The sequence below is a fragment of the Musa acuminata genome, chromosome BXJ1-1, assembly GCF_036884655.1.
Source record: "Musa acuminata AAA Group cultivar baxijiao chromosome BXJ1-1, Cavendish_Baxijiao_AAA, whole genome shotgun sequence".
NCBI classification, from domain to species: Eukaryota; Viridiplantae; Streptophyta; class Magnoliopsida; order Zingiberales; family Musaceae; genus Musa; species Musa acuminata.
Window position 1 is genome coordinate 26,942,922 of NC_088327.1, and position 15,079 is coordinate 26,958,000.

The following is a 15,079-nucleotide window of genomic DNA, read 5'->3' on the forward strand; positions in this document are numbered from 1 at the left end:
GGTCGCAATAGCGATTCCGAGATCGTTCGAGAAAGTGCCGATGGTTTCGGCGCGAGCTTGCCGTGACCGATACGCGGTCGTTGGGCTAGGGCTCGGAGAGAGCTTCCAATAGGGATTTCGTGATCGTTCGTGAAAGCGCCGACAATTTCGTGACGGGCAAGAGGCTACGGACGTTGATGCGCCGGCCGCGACGTGCACATAGGCGAGGGACGAAGCACCCGAAACCGGTGCGATCATACCAGCACTAAACCACCGGATCCCATCAGAACTCCGAAGTTAAGCGTGCTTGGGCGAGAGGAGTACTAGGATGGGTGACCCCCCGGGAAGTCCTCGGGTTGCACTTCTTTTTGCATCCCGAGATACGAAACATCTCCCGTAGACCTCCGAGACGATTGTTTTCGGGCACGGAATTTGCCGTGACCGCTACACAGTCAGTATCGTGGGGCTCGGAAAGAGCTTTCCGGATTGGGGTCGCAATAGCGATTCCGAGATCGTTCGAGAAAGTGCCGATGGTTTCGGCGCGAGCTTGCCGTGACCGATACGCAGTCATTGGGCTAGGGCTCGGAGAGAGCTAGCAATAGGGATTTCGTGATCGTTCGAGAAAGCACCGGCGGTTTCGTGACGGGCAAGAGGCTCCGGACGTTGATGCGCCGGCCGCGACGTGCACATAGGCGAGGGACGAAGCACCCGAAACCGGTGCGATCATACCAGCACTAAACCACCGGATCCCATTAGAACTCTGAAGTTAAGCGTGCTTGGGCGAGAGTAGTACTAGGATGGGTGACCCCCCGGGAAGTCCTCGTGTTGCACTTCTTTTTGCATCCCGAGATACGAAACATCTCCCGTAGACCTCCGAGACGATTGTTTTCGGGCACGGAATTTGCCGTGACCGCTACGCAGTCAGTATCGTGGGGCTCGGAAAGAGCTTTCCGGATTGGGGTCGCAATAGCGATTCCGAGATCGTTCGAGAAAGTGCCGATGGTTTCGGCGCGAGCTTGCCGTAACCGATACGCAGTCATTGGGCTAGGGCTCGGAGAGAGCTAGCAATAGGGATTTCGTGATCGTTCGAGAAAGCACCGGCGGTTTCGTGACGGGCAAGAGGCTCCGGACGTTGATGCGCCGGCCGCGACGTGCACATAGGCGAGGGACGAAGCACCCGAAACCGGTGCGATCATACCAGCACTAAACCACCGGATCCCATCAGAACTCCGAAGTTAAGCGTGCTTGGGCGAGAGTAGTACTAGGATGGGTGACCCCCCGGGAAGTCCTCGTGTTGCACTTCTTTTTGCATCCCGAGATACGAAACATCTCCCGTAGACCTCCGAGACGATTGTTTTCGGGCACGGAATTTGCCGTGACCGCTACGCAGTCAGTATCGTGGGGCTCGGAAAGAGCTTTCCGGATTGGGGTCGCAATAGCGATTCCGAGATCGTTCGAGAAAGTGCCGATGGTTTCGGCGCGAGCTTGCCGTAACCGATACGCAGTCATTGGGCTAGGGCTCGGAGAGAGCTAGCAATAGGGATTTCGTGATCGTTCGAGAAAGCACCGGCGGTTTCGTGACGGGCAAGAGGCTCCGGACGTTGATGCGCCGGCCGCGACGTGCACATAGGCGAGGGACGAAGCACCCGAAACCGGTGCGATCATACCAGCACTAAACCACCGGATCCCATCAGAACTCCGAAGTTAAGCGTGCTTGGGCGAGAGTAGTACTAGGATGGGTGACCCCCCGGGAAGTCCTCGTGTTGCACTTCTTTTTGCATCCCGAGATACGAAACATCTCCCGTAGACCTCCGAGACGATTGTTTTCGGGCACGGAATTTGCCGTGACCGCTACGCAGTCAGTATCGTGGGGCTCGGAAAGAGCTTTCGGGATTGGGGTCGCAATAGCGATTCCGAGATCGTTCGAGAAAGTGCCGATGGTTTCGGCGCGAGCTTGCCGTGACCGATACGCGGTCGTTGGGCTAGGGCTCGGAGAGAGCTTCCAAAAGGGATTTCCTGATCGTTCGTGAAAGCGCCGACAATTTCGTGACGGGCAAGAGGCTACGGACGTTGATGCGCCGACCGCGACGTGCACATAGGCGAGGGACGAAGCACCCGAAACCGGTGCGATCATACCAGCACTAAACCACCGGATCCCATCAGAACTCCGAAGTTAAGCGTGCTTGGGCGAGAGGAGTACTAGGATGGGTGACCCCCCGGGAAGTCCTCGTGTTGCACTTCTTTTTGCATCCCGAGATACGAAACATCTCCCGTAGACCTCCGAGACGATTGTTTTCGGGCACGGAATTTGCCGTGACCGCTACGCAGTCAGTATCGTGGGGCTCGGAAAGAGCTTTCGGGATTGGGGTCGCAATAGCGATTCCGAGATCGTTCGAGAAAGTGCCGATGGTTTCGGCGCGAGCTTGCCGTGACCGATACGCGGTCGTTGGGCTAGGGCTCGGAGAGAGCTTCCAATAGGGATTTCGTGATCGTTCGTGAAAGCGCCGACAATTTCGTGACGGGCAAGAGGCTACGGACGTTGATGCGCCGGCCGCGACGTGCACATAGGCGAGGGACGAAGCACCCGAAACCGGTGCGATCATACCAGCACTAAACCACCGGATCCCATCAGAACTCCGAAGTTAAGCGTGCTTGGGCGAGAGGAGTACTAGGATGGGTGACCCCCCGGGAAGTCCTCGTGTTGCACTTCTTTTTGCATCCCGAGATACGAAACATCTCCCGTAGACCTCCGAGACGATTGTTTTCGGGCACGGAATTTGCCGTGACCGCTACACAGTCAGTATCGTGGGGCTCGGAAAGAGCTTTCCGGATTGGGGTCGCAATAGCGATTCCGAGATCGTTCGAGAAAGTGCCGATGGTTTCGGCGCGAGCTTGCCGTGACCGATACGCAGTCATTGGGCTAGGGCTCGGAGAGAGCTAGCAATAGGGATTTCGTGATCGTTCGAGAAAGCACCGGCGGTTTCGTGACGGGCAAGAGGCTCCGGACGTTGATGCGCCGGCCGCGACGTGCACATAGGCGAGGGACGAAGCACCCGAAACCGGTGCGATCATACCAGCACTAAACCACCGGATCCCATTAGAACTCTGAAGTTAAGCGTGCTTGGGCGAGAGTAGTACTAGGATGGGTGACCCCCCGGGAAGTCCTCGTGTTGCACTTCTTTTTGCATCCCGAGATACGAAACATCTCCCGTAGACCTCCGAGACGATTGTTTTCGGGCACGGAATTTGCCGTGACCGCTACGCAGTCAGTATCGTGGGGCTCGGAAAGAGCTTTCCGGATTGGGGTCGCAATAGCGATTCCGAGATCGTTCGAGAAAGTGCCGATGGTTTCGGCGCGAGCTTGCCGTAACCGATACGCAGTCATTGGGCTAGGGCTCGGAGAGAGCTAGCAATAGGGATTTCGTGATCGTTCGAGAAAGCACCGGCGGTTTCGTGACGGGCAAGAGGCTCCGGACGTTGATGCGCCGGCCGCGACGTGCACATAGGCGAGGGACGAAGCACCCGAAACCGGTGCGATCATACCAGCACTAAACCACCGGATCCCATCAGAACTCCGAAGTTAAGCGTGCTTGGGCGAGAGTAGTACTAGGATGGGTGACCCCCCGGGAAGTCCTCGTGTTGCACTTCTTTTTGCATCCCGAGATACGAAACATCTCCCGTAGACCTCCGAGACGATTGTTTTCGGGCACGGAATTTGCCGTGACCGCTACGCAGTCAGTATCGTGGGGCTCGGAAAGAGCTTTCCGGATTGGGGTCGCAATAGCGATTCCGAGATCGTTCGAGAAAGTGCCGATGGTTTCGGCGCGAGCTTGCCGTAACCGATACGCAGTCATTGGGCTAGGGCTCGGAGAGAGCTAGCAATAGGGATTTCGTGATCGTTCGAGAAAGCACCGGCGGTTTCGTGACGGGCAAGAGGCTCCGGACGTTGATGCGCCGGCCGCGACGTGCACATAGGCGAGGGACGAAGCACCCGAAACCGGTGCGATCATACCAGCACTAAACCACCGGATCCCATCAGAACTCCGAAGTTAAGCGTGCTTGGGCGAGAGTAGTACTAGGATGGGTGACCCCCCGGGAAGTCCTCGTGTTGCACTTCTTTTTGCATCCCGAGATACGAAACATCTCCCGTAGACCTCCGAGACGATTGTTTTCGGGCACGGAATTTGCCGTGACCGCTACGCAGTCAGTATCGTGGGGCTCGGAAAGAGCTTTCGGGATTGGGGTCGCAATAGCGATTCCGAGATCGTTCGAGAAAGTGCCGATGGTTTCGGCGCGAGCTTGCCGTGACCGATACGCGGTCGTTGGGCTAGGGCTCGGAGAGAGCTTCCAAAAGGGATTTCCTGATCGTTCGTGAAAGCGCCGACAATTTCGTGACGGGCAAGAGGCTACGGACGTTGATGCGCCGACCGCGACGTGCACATAGGCGAGGGACGAAGCACCCGAAACCGGTGCGATCATACCAGCACTAAACCACCGGATCCCATCAGAACTCCGAAGTTAAGCGTGCTTGGGCGAGAGGAGTACTAGGATGGGTGACCCCCCGGGAAGTCCTCGTGTTGCACTTCTTTTTGCATCCCGAGATACGAAACATCTCCCGTAGACCTCCGAGACGATTGTTTTCGGGCACGGAATTTGCCGTGACCGCTACGCAGTCAGTATCGTGGGGCTCGGAAAGAGCTTTCGGGATTGGGGTCGCAATAGCGATTCCGAGATCGTTCGAGAAAGTGCCGATGGTTTCGGCGCGAGCTTGCCGTGACCGATACGCGGTCGTTGGGCTAGGGCTCGGAGAGAGCTTCCAATAGGGATTTCGTGATCGTTCGTGAAAGCGCCGACAATTTCGTGACGGGCAAGAGGCTACGGACGTTGATGCGCCGGCCGCGACGTGCACATAGGCGAGGGACGAATCACCCGAAACCGGTGCGATCATACCAGCACTAAACCACCGGATCCCATCAGAACTCCGAAGTTAAGCGTGCTTGGGCGAGAGGAGTACTAGGATGGGTGACCCCCCGGGAAGTCCTCGTGTTGCACTTCTTTTTGCATCCCGAGATACGAAACATCTCCCGTAGACCTCCGAGACGATTGTTTTCGGGCACGGAATTTTCCGTGACCGCTACACAGTCAGTATCGTGGGGCTCGGAAAGAGCTTTCCGGATTGGGGTCGCAATAGCGATTCCGAGATCGTTCGAGAAAGTGCCGATGGTTTCGGCGCGAGCTTGCCGTGACCGATACGCAGTCATTGGGCTAGGGCTCGGAGAGAGCTAGCAATAGGGATTTCGTGATCGTTCGAGAAAGCACCGGCGGTTTCGTGACGGGCAAGAGGCTCCGGACGTTGATGCGCCGGCCGCGACGTGCACATAGGCGAGGGACGAAGCACCCGAAACCGGTGCGATCATACCAGCACTAAACCACCGGATCCCATTAGAACTCTGAAGTTAAGCGTGCTTGGGCGAGAGTAGTACTAGGATGGGTGACCCCCCGGGAAGTCCTCGTGTTGCACTTCTTTTTGCATCCCGAGATACGAAACATCTCCCGTAGACCTCCGAGACGATTGTTTTCGGGCACGGAATTTGCCGTGACCGCTACGCAGTCAGTATCGTGGGGCTCGGAAAGAGCTTTCCGGATTGGGGTCGCAATAGCGATTCCGAGATCGTTCGAGAAAGTGCCGATGGTTTCGGCGCGAGCTTGCCGTAACCGATACGCAGTCATTGGGCTAGGGCTCGGAGAGAGCTAGCAATAGGGATTTCGTGATCGTTCGAGAAAGCACCGGCGGTTTCGTGACGGGCAAGAGGCTCCGGACGTTGATGCGCCGGCCGCGACGTGCACATAGGCGAGGGACGAAGCACCCGAAACCGGTGCGATCATACCAGCACTAAACCACCGGATCCCATCAGAACTCCGAAGTTAAGCGTGCTTGGGCGAGAGTAGTACTAGGATGGGTGACCCCCCGGGAAGTCCTCGTGTTGCACTTCTTTTTGCATCCCGAGATACGAAACATCTCCCGTAGACCTCCGAGACGATTGTTTTCGGGCACGGAATTTGCCGTGACCGCTACGCAGTCAGTATCGTGGGGCTCGGAAAGAGCTTTCCGGATTGGGGTCGCAATAGCGATTCCGAGATCGTTCGAGAAAGTGCCGATGGTTTCGGCGCGAGCTTGCCGTAACCGATACGCAGTCATTGGGCTAGGGCTCGGAGAGAGCTAGCAATAGGGATTTCGTGATCGTTCGAGAAAGCACCGGCGGTTTCATGACGGGCAAGAGGCTCCGGACGTTGATGCGCCGGCCGCGACGTGCACATAGGCGAGGGACGAAGCACCCGAAACCGGTGCGATCATACCAGCACTAAACCACCGGATCCCATCAGAACTCCGAAGTTAAGCGTGCTTGGGCGAGAGTAGTACTAGGATGGGTGACCCCCCGGGAAGTCCTCATGTTGCACTTCTTTTTGCATCCCGAGATACGAAACATCTCCCGTAGACCTCCGAGACGATTGTTTTCGGGCACGGAATTTGCCGTGACCGCTACGCAGTCAGTATCGTGGGGCTCGGAAAGAGCTTTCGGGATTGGGGTCGCAATAGCGATTCCGAGATCGTTCGAGAAAGTGCCGATGGTTTCGGCGCGAGCTTGCCGTGACCGATACGCGGTCGTTGGGCTAGGGCTCGGAGAGAGCTTCCAAAAGGGATTTCCTGATCGTTCGAGAAAGCGCCGACAATTTCGTGACGGGCAAGAGGCTACGGACGTTGATGCGCCGACCGCGACGTGCACATAGGCGAGGGACGAAGCACCCGAAACCGGTGCGATCATACCAGCACTAAACCACCGGATCCCATCAGAACTCCGAAGTTAAGTGTGCTTGGGCGAGAGGAGTACTAGGATGGGTGACCCCCCGGGAAGTCCTCGTGTTGCACTTCTTTTTGCATCCCGAGATACGAAACATCTCCCGTAGACCTCCGAGACGATTGTTTTCGGGCACGGAATTTGCCGTGACCGCTACGCTGTCAGTATCGTGGGGCTCGGAAAGAGCTTTCGGGATTGGGGTCGCAATAGCGATTCCGAGATCGTTCGAGAAAGTGCCGATGGTTTCGGCGCGAGCTTGCCGTGACCGATACGCGGTCGTTGGGCTAGGGCTCGGAGAGAGCTTCCAATAGGGATTTCCTGATCGTTCGTGAAAGCGCCGACAATTTCGTGACGGGCAAGAGGCTACGGACGTTGATGCGCCGGCCGCGACGTGCACATAGGCGAGGGACGAAGCACCCGAAACCGGTGCGATCATACCAGCACTAAACCACCGGATCCCATCAGAACTCCGAAGTTAAGCGTGCTTGGGCGAGAGGAGTACTAGGATGGGTGACCCCCCGGGAAGTCCTCGTGTTGCACTTCTTTTTGCATCCCGAGATACGAAACATCTCCCGTAGACCTCCGAGACGATTGTTTTCGGGCACGGAATTTGCCGTGACCGCTACGCAGTCAGTATCGTGGGGCTCGGAAAGAGCTTTCCGGATTGGGGTCGCAATAGCGATTCCGAGATCGTTCGAGAAAGTGCCGATGGTTTCGGCGCGAGCTTGCCGTGACCGATACGCAGTCATTGGGCTAGGGCTCGGAGAGAGCTAGCAATAGGGATTTCGTGATCATTCGAGAAAGCACCGGCGGTTTCGTGACGGGCAAGAGGCTCCGGACGTTGATGCGCCGGCCGCGACGTGCACATAGGCGAGGGACGAAGCACCCGAAACCGGTGCGATCATACCAGCACTAAACCACCGGATCCCATCAGAACTCCGAAGTTAAGCGTGCTTGGGCGAGAGTAGTACTAGGATGGGTGACCCCCCGGGAAGTCCTCGTGTTGCACTTCTTTTTGCATCCCGAGATACGAAACATCTCCCGTAGACCTCCGAGACGATTGTTTTCGGGCACGGAATTTGCCGTGACCGCTACGCAGTCAGTATCGTGGGGCTCGGAAAGAGCTTTCGGGATTGGGGTCGCAATAGCGATTCCGAGATCGTTCGAGAAAGTGCCGATGGTTTCGGCGCGAGCTTGCCGTGACCGATACGCGGTCGTTGGGCTAGGGCTCGGAGAGAGCTTCCAATAGGGATTTCCTGATCGTTCGTGAAAGCGCCGACAATTTCGTGACGGGCAAGAGGCTACGGACGTTGATGCGCCGGCCGCGACGTGCACATAGGCGAGGGACGAAGCACCCGAAACCGGTGCGATCATACCAGCACTAAACCACCGGATCCCATCAGAACTCCGAAGTTAAGCGTGCTTGGGCGAGAGGAGTACTAGGATGGGTGACCCCCCGGGAAGTCCTCGTGTTGCACTTCTTTTTGCATCCCGAGATACGAAACATCTCCCGTAGACCTCCGAGACGATTGTTTTCGGGCACGGAATTTGCCGTGACCGCTACGCAGTCAGTATCGTGGGGCTCGGAAAGAGCTTTCCGGATTGGGGTCGCAATAGCGATTCCGAGATCGTTCGAGAAAGTGCCGATGGTTTCGGCGCGAGCTTGCCGTGACCGATACGCAGTCATTGGGCTAGGGCTCGGAGAGAGCTAGCAATAGGGATTTCCTGATCGTTCGTGAAAGCGCCGACAATTTCGTGACGGGCAAGAGGCTACGGACGTTGATGCGCCGGCCGCGACGTGCACATAGGCGAGGGACGAAGCACCCGAAACCGGTGCGATCATACCAGCACTAAACCACCGGATCCCATCAGAACTCCGAAGTTAAGCGTGCTTGGGCGAGAGTAGTACTAGGATGGGTGACCCCCCGGGAAGTCCTCGTGTTGCACTTCTTTTTGCATCCCGAGATACGAAACATCTCCCGTAGACCTCCGAGACGATTGTTTTCGGGCACGGAATTTGCCGTGACCGCTACGCAGTCAGTATCGTGGGGCTCGGAAAGAGCTTTCGGGATTGGGGTCGCAATAGCGATTCCGAGATCGTTCGAGAAAGTGCCGATGGTTTCGGCGCGAGCTTGCCGTGACCGATACGCGGTCGTTGGGCTAGGGCTCGGAGAGAGCTTCCAAAAGGGATTTCCTGATCGTTCGTGAAAGCGCCGACAATTTCGTGACGGGCAAGAGGCTACGGACGTTGATGCGCCGACCGCGACGTGCACATAGGCGAGGGACGAAGCACCCGAAACCGGTGCGATCATACCAGCACTAAACCACCGGATCCCATCAGAACTCCGAAGTTAAGTGTGCTTGGGCGAGAGGAGTACTAGGATGGGTGACCCCCCGGGAAGTCCTCGTGTTGCACTTCTTTTTGCATCCCGAGATACGAAACATCTCCCGTAGACCTCCGAGACGATTGTTTTCGGGCACGGAATTTGCCGTGACCGCTACGCTGTCAGTATCGTGGGGCTCGGAAAGAGCTTTCGGGATTGGGGTCGCAATAGCGATTCCGAGATCGTTCGAGAAAGTGCCGATGGTTTCGGCGCGAGCTTGCCGTGACCGATACGCGGTCGTTGGGCTAGGGCTCGGAGAGAGCTTCCAATAGGGATTTCCTGATCGTTCGTGAAAGCGCCGACAATTTCGTGACGGGCAAGAGGCTACGGACGTTGATGCGCCGGCCGCGACGTGCACATAGGCGAGGGACGAAGCACCCGAAACCGGTGCGATCATACCAGCACTAAACCACCGGATCCCATCAGAACTCCGAAGTTAAGCGTGCTTGGGCGAGAGGAGTACTAGGATGGGTGACCCCCCGGGAAGTCCTCGTGTTGCACTTCTTTTTGCATCCCGAGATACGAAACATCTCCCGTAGACCTCCGAGACGATTGTTTTCGGGCACGGAATTTGCCGTGACCGCTACGCAGTCAGTATCGTGGGGCTCGGAAAGAGCTTTCCGGATTGGGGTCGCAATAGCGATTCCGAGATCGTTCGAGAAAGTGCCGATGGTTTCGGCGCGAGCTTGCCGTGACCGATACGCAGTCATTGGGCTAGGGCTCGGAGAGAGCTAGCAATAGGGATTTCGTGATCGTTCGAGAAAGCACCGGCGGTTTCGTGACGGGCAAGAGGCTCCGGACGTTGATGCGCCGGCCGCGACGTGCACATAGGCGAGGGACGAAGCACCCGAAACCGGTGCGATCATACCAGCACTAAACCACCGGATCCCATCAGAACTCCGAAGTTAAGCGTGCTTGGGCGAGAGTAGTACTAGGATGGGTGACCCCCCGGGAAGTCCTCGTGTTGCACTTCTTTTTGAATCCCGAGATACGAAACATCTCCCGTAGACCTCCGAGACGATTGTTTTCGGGCACGGAATTTGCCGTGACCGCTACGCAGTCAGTATCGTGGGGCTCGGAAAGAGCTTTCGGGATTGGGGTCGCAATAGCGATTCCGAGATCGTTCGAGAAAGTGCCGATGGTTTCGGCGCGAGCTTGCCGTGACCGATACGCGGTCGTTGGGCTAGGGCTCGGAGAGAGCTTCCAATAGGGATTTCCTGATCGTTCGTGAAAGCGCCGACAATTTCGTGACGGGCAAGAGGCTACGGACGTTGATGCGCCGGCCGCGACGTGCACATAGGCGAGGGACGAAGCACCCGAAACCGGTGCGATCATACCAGCACTAAACCACCGGATCCCATCAGAACTCCGAAGTTAAGCGTGCTTGGGCGAGAGGAGTACTAGGATGGGTGACCCCCCGGGAAGTCCTCGTGTTGCACTTCTTTTTGCATCCCGAGATACGAAACATCTCCCGTAGACCTCCGAGACGATTGTTTTCGGGCACGGAATTTGCCGTGACCGCTACGCAGTCAGTATCGTGGGGCTCGGAAAGAGCTTTCGGGATTGGGGTCGCAATAGCGATTCCGAGATCGTTCGAGAAAGTGCCGATGGTTTCGGCGCGAGCTTGCCGTGACCGATACGCGGTCGTTGGGCTAGGGCTCGGAGAGAGCTTCCAATAGGGATTTCCTGATCGTTCGTGAAAGCGTCGACAATTTCGTGACGGGCAAGAGGCTACGGACGTTGATGCGCCGACCGCGACGTGCACATAGGCGAGGGACGAAGCACCCGAAACCGGTGCGATCATACCAGCACTAAACCACCGGATCCCATTAGAACTCTGAAGTTAAGCGTGCTTGGGCGAGAGGAGTACTAGGATGGGTGACCCCCCGGGAAGTCCTCGTGTTGCACTTCTTTTTGCATCCCGAGATACGAAACATCTCCCGTAGACCTCCGAGACGATTGTTTTCGGGCACGGAATTTGCCGTGACCGCTACGCAGTCAGTATCGTGGGGCTCGGAAAGAGCTTTCCGGATTGGGGTCGCAATAGCGATTCCGAGATCGTTCGAGAAAGTGCCGATGGTTTCGGCGCGAGCTTGCCGTGACCGATACGCAGTCATTGGGCTAGGGCTCGGAGAGAGCTAGCAATAGGGATTTCGTGATCGTTCGAGAAAGCACCGGCGGTTTCGTGACGGGCAAGAGGCTCCGGACGTTGATGCGCCGGCCGCGACGTGCACATAGGCGAGGGACGAAGCACCCGAAACCGGTGCGATCATACCAGCACTAAACCACCGGATCCCATCAGAACTCCGAAGTTAAGCGTGCTTGGGCGAGAGGAGTACTAGGATGGGTGACCCCCCGGGAAGTCCTCGTGTTGCACTTCTTTTTGCATCCCGAGATACGAAACATCTCCCGTAGACCTCCGAGACGATTGTTTTCGGGCACGGAATTTGCCGTGACCGCTACGCAGTCAGTATCGTGGGGCTCGGAAAGAGCTTTCCGGATTGGGGTCGCAATAGCGATTCCGAGATCGTTCGAGAAAGTGCCGATGGTTTCGGCGCGAGCTTGCCGTGACCGATACGCAGTCATTGGGCTAGGGCTCGGAGAGAGCTAGCAATAGGGATTTCCTGATCGTTCGTGAAAGCGCCGACAATTTCGTGACGGGCAAGAGGCTACGGACGTTGATGCGCCGGCCGCGACGTGCACATAGGCGAGGGACGAAGCACCCGAAACCGGTGCGATCATACCAGCACTAAACCACCGGATCCCATCAGAACTCCGAAGTTAAGCGTGCTTGGGCGAGAGTAGTACTAGGATGGGTGACCCCCCGGGAAGTCCTCGTGTTGCACTTCTTTTTGCATCCCGAGATACGAAACATCTCCCGTAGACCTCCGAGACGATTGTTTTCGGGCACGGAATTTGCCGTGACCGCTACGCAGTCAGTATCGTGGGGCTCGGAAAGAGCTTTCCGGATTGGGGTCGCAATAGCGATTCCGAGATCGTTCGAGAAAGTGCCGATGGTTTCGGCGCGAGCTTGCCGTGACCGATACGCAGTCATTGGGCTAGGGCTCGGAGAGAGCTAGCAATAGGGATTTCGTGATCGTTCGAGAAAGCACCGGCGGTTTCGTGACGGGCAAGAGGCTCCGGACGTTGATGCGCCGGCCGCGACGTGCACATAGGCGAGGGACGAAGCACCCGAAACCGGTGCGATCATACCAGCACTAAACCACCGGATCCCATCAGAACTCCGAAGTTAAGCGTGCTTGGGCGAGAGTAGTACTAGGATGGGTGACCCCCCGGGAAGTCCTCGTGTTGCACTTCTTTTTGCATCCCGAGATACGAAACATCTCCCGTAGACCTCCGAGACGATTGTTTTCGGGCACGGAATTTGCCGTGACCGCTACGCAGTCAGTATCGTGGGGCTCGGAAAGAGCTTTCGGGATTGGGGTCGCAATAGCGATTCCGAGATCGTTCGAGAAAGTGCCGATGGTTTCGGCGCGAGCTTGCCGTGACCGATACGCGGTCGTTGGGCTAGGGCTCGGAGAGAGCTTCCAATAGGGATTTCCTGATCGTTCGTGAAAGCGCCGACAATTTCGTGACGGGCAAGAGGCTACGGACGTTGATGCGCCGACCGCGACGTGCACATAGGCGAGGGACGAAGCACCCGAAACCGGTGCTTGGGCGAGAGTAGTACTAGGATGGGTGACCCCCCGGGAAGTCCTCGTGTTGCACTTCTTTTTGCATCCCGAGATACGAAACATCTCCCGTAGACCTCCGAGACGATTGTTTTCGGGCACGGAATTTGCCGTGACCGCTACGCAGTCAGTATCGTGGGGCTCGGAAAGAGCTTTCGGGATTGGGGTCGCAATAGCGATTCCGAGATCGTTCGAGAAAGTGCCGATGGTTTCGGCGCGAGCTTGCCGTGACCGATACGCGGTCGTTGGGCTAGGGCTCGGAGAGAGCTTCCAATAGGGATTTCCTGATCGTTCGTGAAAGCGCCGACAATTTCGTGACGGGCAAGAGGCTACGGACGTTGATGCGCCGACCGCGACGTGCACATAGGCGAGGGACGAAGCACCCGAAACCGGTGCTTGGGCGAGAGTAGTACTAGGATGGGTGACCCCCCGGGAAGTCCTCGTGTTGCACTTCTTTTTGCATCCCGAGATACGAAACATCTCCCGTAGACCTCCGAGACGATTGTTTTCGGGCACGGAATTTCCCGTAAACATCTCCAGTATCGTGGGGCTCGGAAAGAGCTTTCCGGATTGGGGTCGCAATAGCGATTCCGAGATCGTTCGAGAAAGTGCCGATGGTTTCGGCGCGAGCTTGCCGTGACCGATACGCAGTCATTGGGCTAGGGCTCGGAGAGAGCTAGCAATAGGGATTTCGTGATCGTTCGAGAAAGCACCGGCGGTTTCGTGACGGGCAAGAGGCTCCGGACGTTGATGCGCCGGCCGCGACGTGCACATAGGCGAGGGACGAAGCACCCGAAACCGGTGCGATCATACCAGCACTAAGCCACCGGATCCCATCAGAACTCCGAAGTTAAGCGTGCTAGGGCGAGAGTAGTACTAGGATGGGTGACCCCCCGGGAAGTCCTCGTGTTGCACTCCTTTTTGCGTCCTGAGATACGAAACATCTCCCGTAGACATCCGAGACGATTGTTTTCGGGCACGGAATTAGACCTCCGAGACGATTGTTTTCGGGCACGGAATTTGCCGTGACCGCTACGCAGTCAGTATCGTGGGGCTCGGAAAGAGCTTTTTGGATTGGGGTCGCAATAGCGATTCCGAGATCGTTCGAGAAAGTGCCGATGGTTTCGGCGCGAGCTTGCCGTGACCGATACGCGGTCGTTGGGCTAGGGCTCGGAAAGAGCTTCCAATAGGGATTTCCTGATCGTTCGTGAAAGCGCTGACAATTTCGTGACGGGCAAGAGGCTACGGACGTTGATGCGCCGACCGCGACGTGCACATAGGCGAGGGACGAAGCACCCGAAACCGGTGCGATCATACCAGCACTAAACCACCGGATCCCATTAGAACTCTGAAGTTAAGCGTGCTTGGGCGAGAGGAGTACTAGGATGGGTGACCCCCCGGGAAGTCCTCGTGTTGCACTTCTTTTTGCATCCCGAGATACGAAACATCTCCCGTAGACCTCCGAGACGATTGTTTTCGGGCACGGAATTTGCCGTGACCGTTACGCAGTCAGTATCGTGGGGCTCGGAAAGAGCTTTCCGGATTGGGGTCGCAATAGCGATTCCGAGATCGTTCGAGAAAGTGCCGATGGTTTCGGCGCGAGCTTGCCGTGACCGATACGCAGTCATTGGGCTAGGGCTCGGAGAGAGCTAGCAATAGGGATTTCGTGATCGTTCGAGAAAGCACCGGCGGTTTCGTGACGGGCAAGAGGCTCCGGACGTTGATGCGCCGGCCGCGACGTGCACATAGGCGAGGGACGAAGCACCCGAAACCGGTGCGATCATACCAGCACTAAACCACCGGATCCCATCAGAACTCCGAAGTTAAGCGTGCTTGGGCGAGAGTAGTACTAGGATGGGTGACCCCCCGGGAAGTCCTCGTGTTGCACTTCTTTTTGCATCCCGAGATACGAAACATCTCCCGTAGACCTCCGAGACGATTGTTTTCGGGCACGGAATTTGCCGTGACCGCTACGCAGTCAGTATCGTGGGGCTCGGAAAGAGCTTTCGGGATTGGGGTCGCAATAGCGATTCCGAGATCGTTCGAGAAAGTGCCGATGGTTTCGGCGCGAGCTTGCCGTGACCGATACGCGGTCGTTGGGCTAGGGCTCGGAGAGAGCTTCCAATAGGGATTTCCTGATCGTTCGTGAAAGCGCCGACAATTTCGT

The 15,079-nt window shown here is 57.1% G+C and overlaps 30 non-coding genes across 30 annotated transcripts; all 30 read left to right on the forward strand.

Annotated features, from left to right (window-relative positions):
- Positions 1 to 225: 225 nt before the first annotated feature.
- LOC135588610 (5S ribosomal RNA) lies at positions 226 to 344 on the forward strand. The gene has a single exon (XR_010476351.1). It is a non-coding gene; the product is annotated as a 5S ribosomal RNA (ribosomal RNA).
- Positions 345 to 694: 350 nt separating this feature from the next.
- Positions 695 to 813, forward strand: LOC135593940 (5S ribosomal RNA). The gene has a single exon (XR_010479902.1). It is a non-coding gene; the product is annotated as a 5S ribosomal RNA (ribosomal RNA).
- A 350-nt stretch (positions 814 to 1,163) lies between these two features.
- LOC135592303 (5S ribosomal RNA) lies at positions 1,164 to 1,282 on the forward strand. The gene has a single exon (XR_010478989.1). It is a non-coding gene; the product is annotated as a 5S ribosomal RNA (ribosomal RNA).
- A 350-nt stretch (positions 1,283 to 1,632) lies between these two features.
- Positions 1,633 to 1,751, forward strand: LOC135592351 (5S ribosomal RNA). The gene has a single exon (XR_010479006.1). It is a non-coding gene; the product is annotated as a 5S ribosomal RNA (ribosomal RNA).
- Positions 1,752 to 2,101: 350 nt separating this feature from the next.
- LOC135593334 (5S ribosomal RNA) lies at positions 2,102 to 2,220 on the forward strand. Its single transcript, XR_010479538.1, has one exon. It is a non-coding gene; the product is annotated as a 5S ribosomal RNA (ribosomal RNA).
- Positions 2,221 to 2,570: 350 nt separating this feature from the next.
- On the forward strand, positions 2,571 to 2,689 carry LOC135593337 (5S ribosomal RNA). Its single transcript, XR_010479539.1, has one exon. It is a non-coding gene; the product is annotated as a 5S ribosomal RNA (ribosomal RNA).
- A 350-nt stretch (positions 2,690 to 3,039) lies between these two features.
- On the forward strand, positions 3,040 to 3,158 carry LOC135593944 (5S ribosomal RNA). The gene has a single exon (XR_010479903.1). It is a non-coding gene; the product is annotated as a 5S ribosomal RNA (ribosomal RNA).
- A 350-nt stretch (positions 3,159 to 3,508) lies between these two features.
- On the forward strand, positions 3,509 to 3,627 carry LOC135592389 (5S ribosomal RNA). The gene has a single exon (XR_010479018.1). It is a non-coding gene; the product is annotated as a 5S ribosomal RNA (ribosomal RNA).
- Positions 3,628 to 3,977: 350 nt separating this feature from the next.
- On the forward strand, positions 3,978 to 4,096 carry LOC135592415 (5S ribosomal RNA). Its single transcript, XR_010479034.1, has one exon. It is a non-coding gene; the product is annotated as a 5S ribosomal RNA (ribosomal RNA).
- Positions 4,097 to 4,446: 350 nt separating this feature from the next.
- LOC135593340 (5S ribosomal RNA) lies at positions 4,447 to 4,565 on the forward strand. The gene has a single exon (XR_010479540.1). It is a non-coding gene; the product is annotated as a 5S ribosomal RNA (ribosomal RNA).
- A 350-nt stretch (positions 4,566 to 4,915) lies between these two features.
- On the forward strand, positions 4,916 to 5,034 carry LOC135593346 (5S ribosomal RNA). The gene has a single exon (XR_010479542.1). It is a non-coding gene; the product is annotated as a 5S ribosomal RNA (ribosomal RNA).
- A 350-nt stretch (positions 5,035 to 5,384) lies between these two features.
- LOC135593946 (5S ribosomal RNA) lies at positions 5,385 to 5,503 on the forward strand. The gene has a single exon (XR_010479904.1). It is a non-coding gene; the product is annotated as a 5S ribosomal RNA (ribosomal RNA).
- A 350-nt stretch (positions 5,504 to 5,853) lies between these two features.
- On the forward strand, positions 5,854 to 5,972 carry LOC135592443 (5S ribosomal RNA). Its single transcript, XR_010479057.1, has one exon. It is a non-coding gene; the product is annotated as a 5S ribosomal RNA (ribosomal RNA).
- Positions 5,973 to 6,322: 350 nt separating this feature from the next.
- LOC135587938 (5S ribosomal RNA) lies at positions 6,323 to 6,441 on the forward strand. Its single transcript, XR_010476009.1, has one exon. It is a non-coding gene; the product is annotated as a 5S ribosomal RNA (ribosomal RNA).
- A 350-nt stretch (positions 6,442 to 6,791) lies between these two features.
- LOC135593966 (5S ribosomal RNA) lies at positions 6,792 to 6,910 on the forward strand. Its single transcript, XR_010479917.1, has one exon. It is a non-coding gene; the product is annotated as a 5S ribosomal RNA (ribosomal RNA).
- Positions 6,911 to 7,260: 350 nt separating this feature from the next.
- LOC135593350 (5S ribosomal RNA) lies at positions 7,261 to 7,379 on the forward strand. Its single transcript, XR_010479544.1, has one exon. It is a non-coding gene; the product is annotated as a 5S ribosomal RNA (ribosomal RNA).
- Positions 7,380 to 7,729: 350 nt separating this feature from the next.
- Positions 7,730 to 7,848, forward strand: LOC135592477 (5S ribosomal RNA). The gene has a single exon (XR_010479073.1). It is a non-coding gene; the product is annotated as a 5S ribosomal RNA (ribosomal RNA).
- A 350-nt stretch (positions 7,849 to 8,198) lies between these two features.
- LOC135593354 (5S ribosomal RNA) lies at positions 8,199 to 8,317 on the forward strand. The gene has a single exon (XR_010479546.1). It is a non-coding gene; the product is annotated as a 5S ribosomal RNA (ribosomal RNA).
- A 350-nt stretch (positions 8,318 to 8,667) lies between these two features.
- On the forward strand, positions 8,668 to 8,786 carry LOC135592509 (5S ribosomal RNA). The gene has a single exon (XR_010479106.1). It is a non-coding gene; the product is annotated as a 5S ribosomal RNA (ribosomal RNA).
- Positions 8,787 to 9,136: 350 nt separating this feature from the next.
- LOC135593967 (5S ribosomal RNA) lies at positions 9,137 to 9,255 on the forward strand. The gene has a single exon (XR_010479918.1). It is a non-coding gene; the product is annotated as a 5S ribosomal RNA (ribosomal RNA).
- Positions 9,256 to 9,605: 350 nt separating this feature from the next.
- LOC135593356 (5S ribosomal RNA) lies at positions 9,606 to 9,724 on the forward strand. The gene has a single exon (XR_010479548.1). It is a non-coding gene; the product is annotated as a 5S ribosomal RNA (ribosomal RNA).
- Positions 9,725 to 10,074: 350 nt separating this feature from the next.
- On the forward strand, positions 10,075 to 10,193 carry LOC135592539 (5S ribosomal RNA). The gene has a single exon (XR_010479127.1). It is a non-coding gene; the product is annotated as a 5S ribosomal RNA (ribosomal RNA).
- A 350-nt stretch (positions 10,194 to 10,543) lies between these two features.
- Positions 10,544 to 10,662, forward strand: LOC135593360 (5S ribosomal RNA). The gene has a single exon (XR_010479550.1). It is a non-coding gene; the product is annotated as a 5S ribosomal RNA (ribosomal RNA).
- Positions 10,663 to 11,012: 350 nt separating this feature from the next.
- LOC135588820 (5S ribosomal RNA) lies at positions 11,013 to 11,131 on the forward strand. Its single transcript, XR_010476491.1, has one exon. It is a non-coding gene; the product is annotated as a 5S ribosomal RNA (ribosomal RNA).
- A 350-nt stretch (positions 11,132 to 11,481) lies between these two features.
- On the forward strand, positions 11,482 to 11,600 carry LOC135593363 (5S ribosomal RNA). Its single transcript, XR_010479551.1, has one exon. It is a non-coding gene; the product is annotated as a 5S ribosomal RNA (ribosomal RNA).
- A 350-nt stretch (positions 11,601 to 11,950) lies between these two features.
- On the forward strand, positions 11,951 to 12,069 carry LOC135592576 (5S ribosomal RNA). Its single transcript, XR_010479140.1, has one exon. It is a non-coding gene; the product is annotated as a 5S ribosomal RNA (ribosomal RNA).
- Positions 12,070 to 12,419: 350 nt separating this feature from the next.
- Positions 12,420 to 12,538, forward strand: LOC135592613 (5S ribosomal RNA). The gene has a single exon (XR_010479152.1). It is a non-coding gene; the product is annotated as a 5S ribosomal RNA (ribosomal RNA).
- A 1,173-nt stretch (positions 12,539 to 13,711) lies between these two features.
- Positions 13,712 to 13,830, forward strand: LOC135593505 (5S ribosomal RNA). Its single transcript, XR_010479667.1, has one exon. It is a non-coding gene; the product is annotated as a 5S ribosomal RNA (ribosomal RNA).
- A 385-nt stretch (positions 13,831 to 14,215) lies between these two features.
- Positions 14,216 to 14,334, forward strand: LOC135588822 (5S ribosomal RNA). Its single transcript, XR_010476492.1, has one exon. It is a non-coding gene; the product is annotated as a 5S ribosomal RNA (ribosomal RNA).
- Positions 14,335 to 14,684: 350 nt separating this feature from the next.
- On the forward strand, positions 14,685 to 14,803 carry LOC135592631 (5S ribosomal RNA). Its single transcript, XR_010479159.1, has one exon. It is a non-coding gene; the product is annotated as a 5S ribosomal RNA (ribosomal RNA).
- The last annotated feature ends 276 nt before the right edge of the window (positions 14,804 to 15,079 follow it).